The sequence below is a fragment of the Lissotriton vulgaris genome, chromosome 6 (genome assembly GCF_964263255.1).
Source record: "Lissotriton vulgaris chromosome 6, aLisVul1.2, whole genome shotgun sequence".
Classification (NCBI taxonomy): Eukaryota; Metazoa; Chordata; class Amphibia; order Caudata; family Salamandridae; genus Lissotriton; species Lissotriton vulgaris.
This window is the reverse complement of record NC_141694.1, coordinates 1,855,591,312-1,855,609,304: the sequence shown is the minus strand read 5'-3', so window position 1 is coordinate 1,855,609,304 and position 17,993 is coordinate 1,855,591,312. Positions and strand designations below refer to the sequence as shown.

Below are 17,993 nucleotides of genomic sequence, written 5' to 3'. Positions count from 1 at the left end.
TTAAGAGGAAATTGGAGGCATTGTACGTGGAATCTTTATTAAATTGAATTTTGGTGGCGATAAGATCATTTAAACAATCCTTTGATTTGGAAGTGTAATATAAGTGCTCTAATTTTTTTATTTTAGAAAGGAGGTCATTGGTGGCTTGTTGGGCTTTCTTCGTTTGCGAGAAACATTGTGAATGATGAAATCTCTAGCTGATGCGTTGAAAGCGTCCCAAACTACAGGGAATGGAACTTCATCAGTGTGATTGAACAAAAAATATTCATGAAAAAAGGATGTGAAAGAAGAAACAAACTGTGCATCGAGAAGGAGAGCATTATTGAAACGCCATTTTTTAATAGAAGTAGGTTTTTGTAATACATCTAAAACAATGGAGACTGGGGCATGATCAGAAATTAAGATGGAGCCAATGTCAGAAAAAATAAGGGATTGGGTAAGTTGATGAGAGATAAAAAAATAATCCAAGCGTGATTGAGTTTGATGAGGGGGTGAAAAGAAGGAGTATTCTTGCAAAGTGGGATTGCAGAGTCTCCATGCGTCAGTAAGTTTGTATTGTGTAATGAGTTGTGTAAAAGATTTTTGTGACTTATGAGGAATGTATGCACTAACTGAGTGTCTATCCAAAAAAGGGTCAAAAACTTCATTGCAGTCACCCACAAGGATGAAATTATCAACGTAGTATTGAGTGATAAGCGTTGCGAGGGAGGTCCAAAAAGTGGCGTCGCCACTCGTAGGAGCATAAACATTTAAAATAGAAATAGGGACGTTATCTAGAGTGAGATTCCCTAGCACCCATCTACCTGAAGTGTCTGCAGAATGCGTTACTACTTTAATTGGAAGAGATTTTTGAAACAAAATCAAGACTCCATTACGCTTACCATCACCTGGGGAAAAATAAACTTCACCTACCCAACCCCTCTTCAATTTAGCAGATTCATCAGCCGACAAATGTGATTCCTGTATACAAGCTATATCTGCGTTGAGCTTGGCCAGGTGGGATAATACTCTCTGTCTTTTAATTGGTGAATGTAAACCTCTAACATTCCAAGATAATATTTTCAAAGGCATAACATAATTTTAGAAAAGCATATCAAAAACCCAGTTGAGGGACAATTATGAAGCAGAAAAGTAATAAAGGCATATAAGTATAATAAGAAGAAACACCAGAAGTGAAAGAGAAGAAATGCATTAGAAATAGCATAGTAAAAGTCAGTTAAATAATGGATGAAAAAATTAAGAGGAGAAAAGAAAAAGTATAGGAAAGAAGTAAGCGAAACAGAAGGAAAATGAGAAAACTGGATCAATAAAGCGATAAATAGAAGAAGATGAAAAGGAAAATAAAAAATAGCAACAGAAGAATTGAGATTCTAAATCCCAATAAGAATGACATGTGAAATCAATAAAAATACAGGCAATATCAAACCAACTGCACAAAAAGTAAGAGAACTGAACTAGGAAGGAGAAGCAAGAAAGAAAGGAATCAAAGCGAAAATACAACCTCTGTAAGAGAAAGGAAGATTGCAGGGTATAAAAAGGAAATGAGGAACACCAAAAAGAGAAGAAAATATGCAAAAAGAGAAAGAAAAGAGAAAGAAGAAAGAGAGCATGAATAGAGTAATGAATAATGAAGAAAGAAAACTTACATACAATCCAAGACATACGAAGGGTGGAGGGATGGAAGGCCACATGGAACAATGACGTGTCCAGGACCCACATGGGGAGGCGGAGGGAAGGGCATAACAAACATATTTGAACATGGGTAGGAGAAGACACACAACCGAGACCTGTGGGGGAAGAAGAAATTATTAGATATATTGCAAACAATAACAACAAAAGTTAACTGCTGCATACATTTCAAGAAACAACAAATGGATCAAAAACCAGAAGATAAAATATGAGAATACTGTAACCAGAAACAGAGTCTGAACGCAATCTAGCTGGAACTAAATTATGAAGTAGTCTCCATTGTATCAGTGTGGTGAGAGTACAGGAAGCTCTTCAACTTAATTGGATCATCATAAGTGGTAGTTTTATTATTAAATGTCACTTTAAACAAGCAAGGATGAAAAAGACCATATCTTGCACCTAATGAGCGTAACTGCGGCCGCAATGCTAAAAATTCTTTGCGTCGATCAGCCGTCAATTTGGAGTAATCCTGGGAAAAGAACAGAGAATTTCCTGACCAAGTTATACGATTCATTGCCCTAGCTGCTGATAGAACCTTTAAGTGGTCAGTATATTCCAAAAAGTACAAGATCACTCCTCTCGGTTTGTGTGGCGATGAAGAAGATATTTGACGCATCGGTGGACCTAATCTATGAGCTCTCTGTATATTCAACATGGTGCCCTCAGGCAGCTTAAGGAGCGTTGGAAGAAAGGATTTAAAGAAGGTGGGCGGATCCGAACCTTCTGTCCCTTCAGGAAGACCATAAATTCGAAGGTTATTCCATCTATTTCTGTTTTCCAACTGCTCAACTTGTTTGTGAAGTATGGAGACCTGTGAACAAAGAGATCCTACTTTGGAAGTAGATGAAGATAAAGAGCCAAATTTCTGCTCTAGCGTATTGACTCGTCGATCCATTGCTTACCATTTGTCAGAGAGCATCTGAAGCGTGGATTTGGTCTCTTCCATAAACGGACGTAGAGCTCTGATCTCCTCTAGTATTAGATCCATTGTGACAGAAGCAGTCTGTTTAGGTGGAGAGGGAGGATCTCTTTTTAATCTTTTTGTAGAGGCTTTGGAAACAGTAGAGACTGAGGCAATCTGTGAAGGCAATACGCCTTTGGGCGATGAAGCAACTGAATCCTCCATGGATAAACAATTATAACGTGAGCTGGGATGAATCAAAAATTTCCGAGGAGAAGGTGTAGATATCTGTAAATTATTGGATGTCCTGCCCATACAATTGAGAAAAACAGTCCAAGGACATAGAATAGCACTGCGTAGAAGAAGAAATTCCGTATTAAGAGCAAAAATAGCGTAAACCCAACATTGGGGTAAACTGCCTTATCACTTTAAGCGTAACAATATTAATACAATAATAGCAAAAAAGACCCTGTAGAAATATTGCATAACATTATGAAAATGTAGTAGAGAGTAATAAATGCGACCAATACATTTAGTGTAAGTCACTTTTCAAAACACATATTTACCAATAAGCATGAAAAAAGATATAAAAGTGGTGACTCTATGCTGAAAGGGAAGAAAGTGTATGGAATGGAAGTCACCACAATTCATTACAGAAGAGTATCCATATCAGAGCAAGCCATACAACATGCTAAATTAATACCAAAGCCAAAAGAGCCATTTTAAATAAATAACTTTGTGGTGCACTAATATGACATTGCAGGCTCTGAGAAAATCCACTGAAAAATACAGAAGGTTCCACATACACAAACTGGCAATATAGAAATTAGGTTACTGAAATGCCTATTTAAAGCGCATTAATAAAGGAGACAAATGTATGGAAATAGAGTCAAAATTCACTTTCCTGGATAACTTCTAGTGTCAAACATCAATAATCAGTAATTGAAAGTCAGTAAATGAAAGATTCACTTCCCCTTTTGAAGCGAAACAGCGCGTGGTGAAAATAATCTCCTCAGCCTTCATTCTGATTTGAAGTAACAGTTCACATTATAGCTAGTCAGAAAATGAAAGGGGTCAGATTGGGGGCATTGCACGTCGAAGTGAGGCAATAATTCATTGCAGAATACAGCTTAAAAGTCATCACGGGCTGATATAATTCATTGTTGCCTGTGAATTTGTGTTCACTGTTAAAGTGTAACACGCGAGAGAAAGAAACGGCTCCCTCAGCATTCAGGCAGCAATTACGCAGCTGTTTCAAATACCTCAGCTTTGAGCAGAATGCTTGTCAAAAGGTCAAAATCTTGCTGGAGAAGAGACGGAAATGCTCCTATCTGGAGGTGTTTACATTCCGACTTTCATTTATGCAGTTTGCTGACCTTCAGGACTCGGGTGGTGCTGGAATATCCCTTTGAAAGCCCCGTCCAGGCGAGTCACGGGAGTGCCGCCATCTTCCTCGGGTGCTAGCCACGCCCCCCCTGAAAAGTAATTCTAACTGTACTTACCAGCAACTTGAATTTCCTTCAATAGGATATCATTGCCTGCTTTTTGCTGAAAAAGTTTCTCAGTGTCGATTTTTGAAACTTACAAATATTCCTCTAAAATCAGCCGAATTACGAATTCTGATTTACTCACCTGTTATCAGGAGAAACGTCAGTGCTGCATCTTTGAGCCCAGTACTGATCCTGAAAAGTAATTCTAACAGTACTTACCAGTAAATTGAATTTCCTTCCATAGGATATCATTGCCTGCCATATAAAATATATATAAATATATTTAAAAAAATATAAAATAAAAAACAATATTAGAATTTCAATATTAAAAAAAAATCAATTTATATTAAAAATATGTAATGTAATTTAAAAAATAAAATCTCTAAACACAAATAGTTTAAAAAATTTAGTAAATCAGTATCAAAAAAATAAATATAACAATTAATACATTTAAAAATTGTCATTTACAAAACCTCTGAAATTCACTGAAAAAACCATAGGTTTCAGACATGTTATAGTTAGGAATTAGCATTTAAAAAACCTTTGAAATTCACTGAAAAACCCATAGGTTTCAGACATGTTATAGTTAGGAATTAGCATTTAAAAAAACCTTAGAAATTCACTGAAAAAACAATTGGTTTTAGGGGTGTTATAGTTAGCTGGACATTTCACTCGTACATAACCATTAAAATTCCTCCGTTATAGTTAGTTGTACTAACTATAACTTGCGCGCCCGCAATCCACTGCTGATGATGTCACATATTACATCATTCATGACATGGTCAGTGACATCATTGATGACATCTCAAATAACATCACTGATGACATCACCCACGTGACAATCTGATTCATCTCATCATACACTAGTTCATCCTTTCATCACTCATTATAAAATATGGAGTACCATATTTGAAACCATTGACACACCAATACAAGTTTCTAAAAACCCACTCAGTGACTCCTAAATCTACACACATATCTAAACACTTACCTATAGATTCACTCATATATGCTAACAAAGATCAACAGAACACTATTAAATATACTCATATACCTACATCGACATTACACACCAGCACACATCCTATTCACTTATGTAGTCATCCTACTCACTTATGCAAACAATTGATCATACTTACATTTACTAAGCTACACACTTATAAAAACACTACTCTATTTATTCATATAGATAGTAACTCATACTTAGTGTGTTATAAAATCACTAATACAAGTATACAGTTTTCGATACAGTCACTCATACAATCACTGAGTCTTATGTATACTTATTTATATACAACAACTGTCACATACACTGCCTTTTATATTTCTACTTTGTTGGATATGTATCATTGAGAAATATATTTACTCATCACCACACCCATAAAGAGATTCACTCACCCAAACAACTGTTTCCACATACAGTCTTAACCTCATATACCTACTAAATCAACTATTTATACATCTTTGGACAGTCACACACCTCCCACCCAACCACACACACATTCACTATCCCATACAAATACTTACTTAACTAATAATATTAACATAGACTTTCACATAGCTAGTAAACATTGTATGTACTAGTTTACACAACAAGAGACAGAGTGATACAGATAGTCACACAGTTTAATCACTATCCCATATATTTAGTGAGACACTTTACATTAGTCACTTAGACAGTCAATCACAGTGCTACTAAATCCTCCATCCAGACACTTATACATAAACTCAGTCTTCAATGCAGATTGCTATATGTATAATACTTATTTAAATATCTAAACAAACCACATTCACTGGATGATGTCATCAGTGATGTCATCAGTGATATCATTTGAGATGTCATCATTGATGTCATCAGTGATGTCACTGACCATGTCATGAATGATGTAATATGTGACATCATCAGCAGTGGATTGCGGGCGCACGAGTTATAGTTAGTACAACTAACTATAACGGAGGAATTTCAATGGTTTTGTACGAGTGAAATGTCCAGCTAACTATAACACCCCTAAAACAGATGGTTTTTTCAGTGAATATAAATATAGATGAAGCTACTGATGCATATATAGAATCAGATGTAGATGTAGATATAGATTCAGGTGTAGTTATAGATGGAGATATTGCTATAGATACAGATATAGATAGAGATATAGATGTAGATCTAGATTAAGATGTATATATAGATACAGATGTAGACATAGATATCCATACATATGCAGATATACAGATATAGATACAGATATAGCTATAGATACAGATATAGATGTGGATATTGATACAGATGTAGATATAAAAATACAGATGTAGATATATAGATACAGATGTACATATCGAAGTACATATAGATATAGATACATATATTGATATAGACTCAGATGTAGATGTAGATATAGATGTAGATCTAGATGTAGATAAAGATACAGATGTACATATAGATGTAGATTTATATACAGATGTAGATATAGATACAGCTAGAGTTGTAAATGTAGATATAGATGGCGATGTAAATTTAGATAAGGATATGGATGTAGATGTACATATAGATGTATAGATATAGCTACAGATGTAGATATAGATATAGCTACAGATGCAGATATAGATATAGATACAGATGTAGATATAGATACAGATGTAGATATAGATATGGATACAGATGTAGCTGTACATGTAGATATAGGTATAGCTATAGATGCAGATTTAGATATAGCTACAGATATTGAGGAAAATCAGCTCAGAGTACAACCGATGCCCAGGCTGCTGGCGCAAGACGCCTCTTAGTTCCCATCTTGTACAGTTACCAAATAAAGAGACAGGCGCTGGAGGCAGGGACGCAAGAACAGAGTTTTATTTCTCATGAGGAGAGCCTGTCATTTCGGACACGCACCCAGTGTCTTCAAGAGGTGCTCTAAAAGTCTAACTGAGGCTTTGTCTTTTATACACAGGTTTATGATGCACAAACATTCCTTATTGCAATAAAGACACTTTGAAGTACGAAAAGGCATGTTTGGAATCCCAGCTTCAGGCCTATTCCCTATGTAACAAGTGATTGTAATCTTGCAGCCGGACATTCCAACAGGACACGAGGGCAAGAGGGGATGGTCGGATCAAAGGTTGGGTAGGCAATAGGATCGGGCACTTCGGCTGATGTATCACATTTTTCTATGCAGGGCCATATAGGGGGGGGTACATCCATGAGGCTTGGTTTTATGACTTGGGACCGGGTCGAGAGGCCAGGCGTGGCCAGGGGAGATCATCAGAAGAGGGGAAGGGTGTTCCTGGGAGGAAGGCGAGGGGGGTGTGGGTCAGGCGGGGAGTCGCTTTTAGAGCAGGTTCGCACAGAGGGAGAGAGTTTTATGGCCTGGGATTTAACAAATGGGCAGGGAGGCCGTGGTATCTAAAAATGGCTGTCATGTATGTGCGTGCATGGACCTACGCCGACGGGATGAAGCGGTCAACGCTTCGCGGTATTCGTTCTGCTTACAGTGAGAGATATGGTGAACACAAATGAACGCCGCTTATGTACATGTACATTTGTCATTTTTCACAATATAGCTATACCTACAGATATACTGAAGAACAAAGTTAAAAACTGAAGTATGGTTCTTGTTTGTACATACAAAACCACTGAAATTCGCTAGTGATGGAATGCAGTGGAAGCGACACACACCATAGGTCGCGTCACCTGGCATGTTTAACTCTTGCTTAATTACTTTGTTCCAGTAGCATATGCAAATGGCTGCTTTGTGAAGGGTGTGACAATGTGATTTATGTGTGTGGCATACGCTAACTGTCGAATTTCAGTGGTTTTGCACTTTTGAGAGCATTCCCGAACTCAGTTTTTAACAGTTTTTCAAATTAATTTCAACTTTCTTTCACAATGCACTTTGGGTCATATGTATGAAGCCTTTCTGCTTTCACATACTGCCCGATCCACAGAATCAGGCTGATTTTGACTGTAATAAGGCTTTTAATTATGTAATAAACCCAAATTGTATTTTGGTAATATGTTATTGAATCGCAGTTTGTGTTTGCAACCAAATACCGATTCGGTGTTCGGAAGAGGCATGTTTAGGGCCCCCTTTCAAATATCGAATCAGTATGGTAGGTATTAATGTTTTGTGATGAATATATGGTTGTTAACCATTAATATTTTAGTGACTACTGAAAAGTAGTGGTAAGGCATTCGCAAACAAGAAGCTGTCTCCAAAGGACCCCTTCCCCTTTCTAAATGTTGAAAAAACATTTTTAAGAGTAGACCGTGGTCTCATCAACCACTGGCTACTCCTAAAAAATATTTTTCATTTTTTATTAAAGATTATGTTTTCCTTCAAAGAAAATCGGCTGCATTACAAAAATGCCTCTTTTAAAACCAATCACAGACATGGTGGTCTGCTGACCTCAGTAGACCACTGTCCCTGTGTTGGCTGCACTTCCAAGTGAGTCACATTTTGCGACCTATCTCATTAAGATCATGAGGTAGGTCGAATTGTGACCCACTGAGAATCAGTATTTTCCATACCAAACTATTAATACATAGTATATTTGCAAAATACCACACAGGTCTCAAAAATACAAGTCGCAAATAGCGACTAGTATTTTGTGACAAGTGCTACATGCATCTGCCCTTTTATCCCCAATCTCTGCTCTGCCTTTGGCTTTCTGAGTAAAGTTCTATTTTTATTCTAAGTTTGGTGGAAAACTGTTCAGTAGTTTCTGCTATAGCTGCCAGCAAATATTCTTATGAGAGCAAAAATGGGAAATCAAATGTTTGGGAAATCCTTGGTCTTTTAATGTATTTCTCCAACATGGATCTTCACAGAAATAGGCATGCTACACCTTAGCTGACTACAGTGTTTGATTGCCAAATTACACACAACTCCGTTCAAGGCAGGCAAAGTTCTAGGCAAATCAATACATTCATTTCCATTGGAAAGTGCAGCTGCACCATAACTCTACAGAGGTGACCGACATTTTGTAATTGTTTTGATTTGCCAACAACCTTTGACCTTGTGGACAGATTTGCATGAAACGTGATCATCTACTAACTCAAAAGATACTCAGATGGTGGATGGAATGCAGAGCAAATCAAACACCCACCCCAGCCAAGAGATCTGGGTTAAATCCATTGTTCTTTTGCTCACCATGAACCTCAGTTTAGACCCAGCCATATGCAAATCAGTCTTGACCCTGAGCCTCATGGGAACAGGCCAACCCGAACTGCCAAGCCAGGTCCTCTTTAAACTAGAAACAGGCATCCTGGGACCGGTTTCGGGGTATCACCCCATATCAGCCAGGCTAGCTTGAATCCAGTGGCCCGGTGAGCCCGGGACCCATGTCATGGCATACCTGGCACTTAGGGCGAGAAAGCAAAAGACACACAGATGATCGATGGAATGCAGAGCAAATCAAACATTCACCCATAGGCAAGTAACCTGTGTTAACTCCATCATTCTTTTGCTCACCATACCACCTCAGTTTAGACCCAGCCATATGCAAATCAGTCATGACCCTGTGCCTCATGGACCATGAAATGCAACAAAATGGTTTTTTTTTTACCTATGCCTCTGTTATGAATATCACAACGAATGTTGAATTTGGGTAAACCAAAATTTATTAGTTTATCCAGACATTTTTGTCTATTGAGTTCATTAAACTTGAATTTTTTCGTTATTTTAGTAAAGGCAGAACAAAGAACATCATCAACTTCAGGTGCTACCATATATTACCACATTGCAGAAGGTTCAAAAACAAATCATGAAGCTTATTCAAAAGCAAAACATTACTACACAAATAACATATATACACAATAACAATATCAAAAGTGCTCTTAATTACAGTGAAACATGGAACTGTTACTCAATAATACAGTCACTATCCAAAGTGTCAAACCGTCTCTTAAACAGAGGAAATGTAAAGAGTATTTCACCCAATACAAAGTGCATCTACTTTTTATGCAAATCAAAAACGTTCAGCATTAATCATTAGCATTAAATGCCTGAAAGTCAAGGAATGCCGACGCGTTTCGAGTCCTATGTATAAATCAAAAGACTCTCATCAGGGCTGTCAGAGTCTGGTCCATGGAAACTGTATGGTAAAAAACAAAAAACAATACACTTAATCTATCCCCCGCTACAAAAACCCATTTTTACCATGTGCAAGAACAAAAGCATAGGGCAACATTTGGTCAAAGCTGACAGCTTTATCCAAAAGCCAAAAAGTGACCTAATTTCTCAGTGGAATTTAAAACCTATCTGTGGGCACCGCAGATGTGGCAATTGTGTGTCCTGTGCAGCAACAATTGAAGGTAATGTCTTTACTCATAATGGTGTGACATGGAGACATGATGCGTTTACAAATTGTAGAACTAAGAACGTGGTCTACGCTGTGGTGTGCATGTGTAACAAGGTGTACATAGGGAAGACTACCCAGGCGGCAAACGTGAGGATCACGCAGCACCGCTCGAGGATAAAGAAAAAAGTCCTCACTGCGCCAATGGTGGAACACTTTGTGAACTGTAACCACTGTGAGAACGACTTCAAGTGGACGATTTTGTTTTGGATTGATCCAAAACATTACACTAATGTGGAAATGGCCCTGCTTCAAAAGGAAGCGTACCTAATCATGAAATTTAATAGTGTGAACAATGGGCTGAATTGCCTCAGCGAAATTAACAGAGCATGAGGAGCAATCAGCACAATCCACTCTGGCAGCACTACAATTCCCAGAAGCCACCCTTCTGGCCCACACGCCCCTATAGGCCAGATGATAATCACATGACTCGTTTTTCCAGCACTGTTGAAATGTATATGCAACCGGCAAGGAGACTGACCCTGCGGTTGTGAGCCAAGCAATACCAGCTTCCCTGAAATAAATACGAAGGTAAGCCCTTTCATGGCAGAAGGTTTCAGACAGTGGCGTGCTTGACACCCCAAACGCGGCCGTGCTAACACGCGGTTTCCCCGCTTTTATATTGTCACAGAACTCGGAACAGATTCAAGTGGAAAGTAACGAAGGGGAGGCAAACTCGGGAAGGACGGAGCAGGTAGGCTCCCAAAAATGGCACAAGGTTCAGTTAATTGTTGCCGTTTGCTCTAGAACACGGTCGAGCTAACACGCGCTCGCTTTGTTGTCATTTTTCACAGAAATCGAACTGACACGAAAACGAGTAGCTGAATTAAACCCCGTTTTGGGCACCTGTGAAGTAAGTTAGTCCCACATTTGATGTTAATGCACAAATCGAAACAGACCAGGTTCCAGCAGTAAAACGGACATTTCCATTGTTATAGAATGTGATCCGCCACGAAGAATCAGTCTACTGGCAGCTGAAAATAAGAGGTGCCGCCCGTGAAAACACCTAAGGTAAAATATTGCCATTTCTGGCCTCAGTCTCAGTTCCCCTCATGGTAGAGACTCTCATTAAAATTATACCACTTTGTTACAGTGAGTACCCACGGCCTAGACCACAGTTCATTTCAAGTGCAGCCCTGGAACTTGAACTCCCCAGGTACGCTACACTTTGTCTATTAGAGAAATACTGTTGTAAATACATAATGGATTGAGGACGAGATAGATTAAGTGTATTGTTTTTTGTTTTTTACCATACAGTTTCCATGGACCAGACTCTGACAGCCCTGATGAGAGTCTTTTGATTTATACATAGGACTCGAAACGCGTCGGCATTCCTTGACTTTCAGGCATTTAATGCTAATGATTAATGCTGAACGTTTTTGATTTGCATAAAAAGTAGATGCACTTTGTATTGGGTGAAATACTCTTTATATTTCCTCTGTTTAAGAGACGGTTTGACACTTTGGATAGTGACTGTATTATTGAGTAACAGTTCCATGTTTCACTGTAATTAAGAGCACTTTTGATATTGTTATTGTGTATATATGTTATTTGTGTAGTAATGTTTTGCTTTTGAATAAGCTTCATGATTTGTTTTTGAACCTTCTGCAATGTGGTAATATATGGTAGCACCTGAAGTTGATGATGTTCTTTGTTCTGCCTTTACTAAAATAACGAAAAAATTCAAGTTTAATGAACTCAATAGACAAAAATGTCTGGATAAACTAATAAATTTTGGTTTACCCAAATTCAACATTCGTTGTGATATTCATAACAGAGGCATAGGTAAAAAAAAACCCCATTTTGTTGCATTTCATAGTGGCCCAACCTACCCTCTTTCCCAGTGGGCCCAACCCCCAGTTGCTTTTATCATGGACCATGAGGCATGGTGCATGACATCTAAAAGAAGGGTATGCAGAATGTTAATGTTAATCATGTCCTTACAGTGAAAAGCCCTAAAAGCTATTTTTGCTGCAGCAAGATTGGCTAATGAAATAAAGCATAATGAAAAGCCAAAAACTCACATTGTGCGTTACTCCCACATTCGAAATGAAAACATGTGCCACAACGTGGTGTCTCCAACGAGAAGACGCACTGCTGCCACGCCAGCTAGAGAGAGGCCTATAATGGCCTCCACCTTTGCTCCATAATATTGACAAGACCGCTACAAAAGCGCAACCGGTGCTTCTATACACATGTCTTCATTTTAAATGTGGGAGTAATACGCAATGGGAGTTTTGGCTCGTCATTATGCTTGAGAGTACATGCTCACGGTGAGAGGATAGTTAGATGAATAAATCCTTTCCTAAATTGTATCTTTCTTCTGGGAAGATTCCTACCCACTGGAGATATTTCCAGGGTCTCCCACTCCTGCTTTCTAAGCAGCCAGATATTTGCGCATTGGATTATCCAAATCCTTAGGATCTAGACTTTTTCATACAATAAGCCTTGAAAAAGTTACAATCGGAACGAAACACGTGTCGGCTGTATCCATCATTGCCAACAGGGAGGCTATCCGAACAGGACCTCCATGGATCAACTAACGACATCAAGATCTTTGTAAAAGAATATATATCTTTGTTTTGGACTACATGTTTGATTATTGGGTTTCTACTGTTCTAAGGAAACATTGTCACTTGATATTAAATGGAATTGCAGAAGTTCATTAGACTGGACTGATTTCCTGTGAGCCATCACTTTGTTTCGGAATGTAAGTGTGCCACACTATTTACAATAGTGATATAACTTTTTGGAGAGTGCCGAGGTATAGTGATTTTATTAATGCAAATAATCTCTGTGACAGCCCCCCTCACCCCCCATTTTCTCATATGAGAGGTCCTGTTTTAATCTAAAAGTAACTTTTTTATGGGTGTTGGAAGAAGCATAAAAAATGATTTCCCTGCAAAATGTCTGCAATGGACTCTCACACATCACCCACATAAAAAATATTTTAAAGAAAAACAGTATTTGAAAAAATCTGCTTAAACATTATTCAAGGTCATCAGGGCACACCTCTCCAGAACAGAGCTGACTCTATGAGGGGGGCCCTGGGCCATGACCCACTTTGCCCACACCTTAAAATGTCTCAGAGCTCTTAACCTCTGTCTGCTCTCCTCCAAGGTCGCTTCAGGATTCAAAGAGAGCAGACCTGATATTGAAGCATAGCAGGTACACCCCATGGTACACCTGTATATTTTATCCACAAAGTCTGCCTGTGAACGCATTTCTAGCATTTTATGTATGAATGTGCACTTATTAGAATGCCCAGGAGGGGGAGCCGTTAAGCCACGCTAGCCCTCACTTGCAGAGCAGAAGGGAAACAGTTCTGAATCTAGAAGAACTGTAATTACCAGATGAAAGTTGTTTGTTTATTCAAAGTTAATGCAGAGCGTTCTGTACCAGGCTTAACTTTTTATTAATTCAGTTATAATTCACACTTTACCAGATTGAAACCGGCCGATTTCCCAGTCACACAGCACTGATGTAAAATGCATTACCCCAGGTCCTTCCTTTCCTCGGCCCATTCAATACACAGCACGATATGTATGCATTGGGGGGCGAGAGAAGTGGGGTAGAAGCCCTGACTATGGAGCACTACGGATTTGCAGGGGGCCCTGTATGCTGCCGCCAATCTACTGGGAAAAGTGAAGAGGCCGCATCAAGGAAATCTTGATCAAATCAGGTTTTTACATTTCCTTTGCTTCATTGTATAGCTCAGAGAGAGTCAACAAAAAGAGAGAAGACCCCACATTTTCCAGGGAACAGGGTACTGCAGACAATGAAAAGTCAAAGAACTATCCCTGGAAAAGATGATTTAACGGGAAGTTATCTCACTCACTCACTCTTAATATTACAGGTAATATTTAAGTGACTGGTCACAAACTAGTTTATACCGTTCAGTCTTTTTATTAAAAACATACAGATAAAAAAATTTTCATTACAAAATCAATTCCATAATACATGAAAAATCAAAAACATATCATATTGTGCAATAAATTAAGAACAATGTTAAAACATATTCATTTTTATACAGAGATAAAGCAGAGAAAGAGAATACAAGTTCTAAAGTGTCAACATGATCCTATCAAAATTATAAAAAACATTGTTTAAGGAAGCTGAAGGAATGACAAGTACTTTCTATGATGAAATAAAAAGAAGCGAAATCCCTACTCTATAACAACACCTGTTTTTGTTACGGATTTTGAGATTCATCAGCCCTTACAGTACTTCAAATAGATTTCCCGTATTGCAATATGCCAGGTATCGAGAATTTCCTGGGCTTGAATTCTATAAAGCAAAAAGCGTCGACGCGTTTCGGTGTATCAGCCCTTGGATATTGGCACACCTTCCTCAGGACAGTTCGGAATAGTTTGGGACTAAAAACATGTATCCTTCCTTGCGATAAGGATCTGAATCTTTTTTATTTAGATTTTGACCGTTTCCTCGCCCAACTGGACCTTAGACTCGGTCTGTCGGTGGAAATTGCAAAGAGTCGTTGGGGGTATTCACTCGCCCTTCAGTCTCGGAAATTGCCCTCCGGATATGGGACTTTTAATTGTTGTCTTGATCAGTTGTGTACATGGAACCCCTCAAAATACTTAGGGTCTTCCCTTCCCCGTGGTTGTTCTTCTTTTGTATAGCTTCCACTCGCCTCTGGATAACAGGTTGTGGATTGGAGATGCTCCAATAGATCTTAGCTATCTTCCAGTCAGGGGCAGCCATGGGTACGTCCAGTTATGTGTTCTTCTCTGCTCAGAGCACAAATATGGTGACAATCACATAGAGATGCTGCAACATGCACCTCCATGGATACCTGATATGTTTTTGATTTTACATGTATTATGGAATTGATTTTGTAATAAAAAATAATTATTTTTTTATCTATATGTTTTTAATAAAAAGACTGTGAACGGTATAAACTAGTTTGTGACCAGTGACTTAAATATTACCTGTAATATTAAGTGTGAGTGAGTGCGATAACTTCACGTTAAATCATCTTTTCCAGGGATAGTTCTTTGACTTTTCACAGCTCAGAGAGAGCACAGCTCTTCAAAATGACATTTTTACACCTTGTCTGCAGGCAACAAGAACGCCCCGGAGCCAGATGTTTGGGGCACACTTATTCCACAACGAAGGGGTCTGTATAGTGAATCTCCAGTCACATGTAGTGCTTGTGTAGTGTACACTGGAGTGTGAGAACGCGCTAGAACGCCTCCCGCATTACACCGATTACTTCATGGGTCAGCTCCTGCATGTTGGTACAGGCTAGAGCATGGATACCTGCATGCAGGCATGCTGTTACAGAGCATGGATAACTGAGGGCATGCGTGCTGTTACAGAGCATGGATACCTGAGTGCATGCGTGCTGTTACAGATCATGGATACCTGAGTGCATGCGTGCTGTTTCAGAGCATGGATACCTGAGTGCATGCGTGCTGTTACAAGGCATGGATAACTGAGGGCATGCGTGCTGTTACAGAGCATGGATACCTGAGTGCATGCATGCTGTTACAGAGCATGGATACCTGAGTGCATGCGTGCTGTTTCAGAGCATGGATACCTGAGTGCATGCGTGCTGTTACAGAGCATGGATACCTGAGGGCATGCGTGCTGTTACAGAGCATGGATACCTGAGTGCATGCATGCTGTTACAGAGCATGGATACCTGAGTGCATGCATGCTGTTACAGAGCATGGATACCTGAGTGCATGCATGCTGTTACAGAGCATGGATACCTGAGGGCATGAGTGCTGTTACAGAGTATGGATACCTGAGTGTATGCATGTTGTTGCAGAGCATGGATACCTGAGTGCATGCGGTTACAGAGCATGGATACCTGAGTGCATGTGCGCTGTTACAGAGCATCGATACCTGGGTGCACTTTTGCTGTTATAGAGCATGTATATCTGGGTGCGTGCATGCTGTTACAGAGCATGTATACCTGGATGCATACATGCTGTTACACAGAATTGATATCTGGGGGCATGCATGCTGTTACAGAGCATGTATGTCTGGGTGTATGCATACTGTTATGGAGCATGGCTATCTGGGCTTATGCATGTTGTTACAGAGCATGGAAATCTTGGTGCATGCATGCTGTTACAGAGCATGTATATCTGGGTGCATGCATGCTGTTACAGAGCATGGATGTCTGGGTGCATACATGCTGTTACGGAGCATGGATATCTGGGTGCATACATGCTGTTACAATGCATGTGTATCTGGTTTGAACATGCTGTTACAGAGCATGGATATCTGGGTGCAGGCATGTTGTTGCAGAGCATGGATACCTGAGTGCATGCGGTTACAGAGCATGGATACCTGAGTGCATGTGCGCTGTTACAGAGCATCGATACCTGGGTGCATTTTTGCTGTTATAGAGCATGTATATCTGGGTGCGTGCATGCTGTTACAGAGCATGTATACCTGGATGCATACATGCTGTTACACAGAATTGATATCTGGGGGCATGCATGCTGTTACAGAGCATGTATGTCTGGGTGTATGCATACTGTTATGGAGCATGGATGTCTGGGTGCATACATGCTGTTACAATGCATGTGTATCTGGTTTGAACATGCTGTTACAGAGCATGGCTATCTGGGTGCAGGCATGCTGTTACAGAGCATGGATGTCTTGGTGCATGCATGCTGTTACAGAGCATGTATATCTGGGTGCATGCATGCTGTTACAGAGCATGGATGTCTGGGTGCATACATGCTGTTACGGAGCATGGATATCTGGGTGCATACATGCTGTTACAATGCATGTGTATCTGGTTTGAACATGCTGTTACAGAGCATGGATATCTGGGTGCAGGCATGCTGTTACAATGCAACTATATCTGAGTGCATGCATACTGCTACAGAGCATGTATATCTTGGTGCATGCGTGCTGTTACAGAGAATGCATACCTGGGTGCATACATGCTGTTGCAGAGCATGGATACCTGAGTACATGCATGCTGTTACAGAGCATGGCTATCTAGGTTCATGCATGCTGCCTCAGACCATGGATACCTTGGTGCATACATGCTGTTACAGAGCATGTATACCTGGGCGCATGCATGCTGTTACAGAGCATGTATATCTGGGTGCATGCTTGCCCTTACAGAGCATGTATACCTGGGTGCATGCATGCTGTTACAGAGCATGTATATCTGGGTGCATGCGTGCTGTTACAGAGCATGTTTACCTGGGTGCATGCATGCTATTACAGAGCATGTTTACCTGTGTGCATGCATGCTGTTACAGAGCATGTAAACCTGATTGCATGGTGCTGTTACAGAGCATGGATACCTGGGTGCTGTAACAGAGCATGGATATCTGAGTGTGTGCATGCTGTTACACAATATGCATATCTGGGTGCATAAATGCTGTCACAGAGCCTCTATATCTGGGTACATGCATGTTGGTACAGAGCATGGATATCTGGGTGCATGCATTCTGTTACAGAGCATGGATATCTGGCTGCATGCCTGTTGTTATAGACCATGGATACCTGGGTGCATACATGCTGTTACAGAGCGTGGATATCTGGGTGCATGCATGCTGCTACAGAGCATG

General features: G+C 39.8%; 1 long non-coding RNA gene across 1 annotated transcript; it reads left to right on the top strand.

Annotated features, from left to right (window-relative positions):
• The first annotated feature begins 10,871 nt into the window (after positions 1 to 10,871).
• LOC147709657 (uncharacterized) lies at positions 10,872 to 12,299 on the top strand. The gene is made up of 6 exons (XR_015296564.1): positions 10,872 to 10,959; positions 11,060 to 11,122; positions 11,223 to 11,281; positions 11,367 to 11,439; positions 11,522 to 11,584; positions 11,686 to 12,299. It is a non-coding gene; the product is annotated as an uncharacterized LOC147709657 (long non-coding RNA).
• The last annotated feature ends 5,694 nt before the right edge of the window (positions 12,300 to 17,993 follow it).